General features: G+C 50.8%; 1 long non-coding RNA gene across 1 annotated transcript; it reads left to right on the top strand.

Moving 5' to 3' along the window:
• Window positions 1-456: 456 nt before the first annotated feature.
• Window positions 457-832, top strand: LOC118159335. Its single transcript, XR_004747076.1, has 2 exons — window positions 457-537; window positions 622-832. It is a non-coding gene; the product is annotated as an uncharacterized LOC118159335 (long non-coding RNA).
• Window positions 833-1,078: the final 246 nt, after the last annotated feature.

The raw sequence follows: 1,078 nt of genomic DNA, 5'->3' as shown, positions 1-1,078 counted from the left end.
GCACGTTGGGGCTGAAATGCTGTGTCTGTATGTGGGCTGGGGTTGTGCCTTGGTGAGTGTGGGGATGGGTTTTAAGTCGGTGCAGAAGATAGGTATATAAATGAAATTCACATAAATGATATATGATGAAGTATTGTGAATCCTTGAACTTCTAGTCTACATTAGCTAATATGTATGGAGTTGCATGAAACATTGAGAAGCAGCTTCTAATAAGCAGGCTTTTGTTGTCATTAACTCAGCCTATGCTTTTGCCATGCATAAAGATGAAGACAAACTACCTTTTTACACAGGAACTGCTGTGGGTGCACAGAAAGTCCTAGAGGACATTTAGGGCTGTATTTTGGTTCCCAAAGCGTTTTTACCTGAAGTCCAACTGATTTATATTGGCCAAGCCTCTTTATAGGGTCCCTGTCTGGTCGCAGAGCCTAGCCACGGTGTTTCCACTGCGCTCTGTGCTCCGTCCTCTTCTTTAGAGTCAGCACACCAGCTTCCCCTTGTGTGATAGCATCTAAGGCTGGAGTCCTAGGGAACGCTTAGGTAGCGCAGCTACCCTCCACCCTAAAAGCTTCTTCATTGCTGTATGTTTTCTTTAAAAGGTGAATATTAGTTTAATTTGCCTAGTTACTTCAGGCAATTACTCGACAACTACCAAAAGCGATTGTGAGAAGCCTGCTTCCAGCATCCGTTCCCTACCTCGGGATGGACAGACGGACACCACTTGATGCCTTGCCCGCCAGGGGAAGGGGAAAACTACTGGACAGGGAACCCCACCGCAGCCCCCCTCCTGTGAGTCCTGCAGAGCAGTTTAATAAAGTTTGCTTTCTGACCTGCACCTGTTTCGGTGGTTGCGGTGCTGGGAAGTGGCTGTCATGATGTGTGTGGGTGCAGGTTCTGTAGCAGGGTGGGTGTGGAGGGGGTAGGGGCTGGGGGCAGGCTGTTCCCGTGTCAGTTGGCTGCTGGATGTGGATGGCCCATCGGAGGGTGGGGGCAGCCCTGCGGGGTGGTGGGGTGGCTGCCTATTGTGGGACAAGGGGAGTAGCCCTGTGCTGTCTTTGCTCCTTGGGCTGGGGGGGGGGGG

This window comes from Oxyura jamaicensis, unplaced genomic scaffold (genome assembly GCF_011077185.1).
Source record: "Oxyura jamaicensis isolate SHBP4307 breed ruddy duck unplaced genomic scaffold, BPBGC_Ojam_1.0 oxyUn_random_OJ69755, whole genome shotgun sequence".
NCBI lineage: Eukaryota > Metazoa > Chordata > Aves > Anseriformes > Anatidae > Oxyura > Oxyura jamaicensis.
The sequence above is the reverse complement of the archived record's forward strand: the minus strand, read 5'-3'. Positions and strand labels throughout refer to the sequence as shown.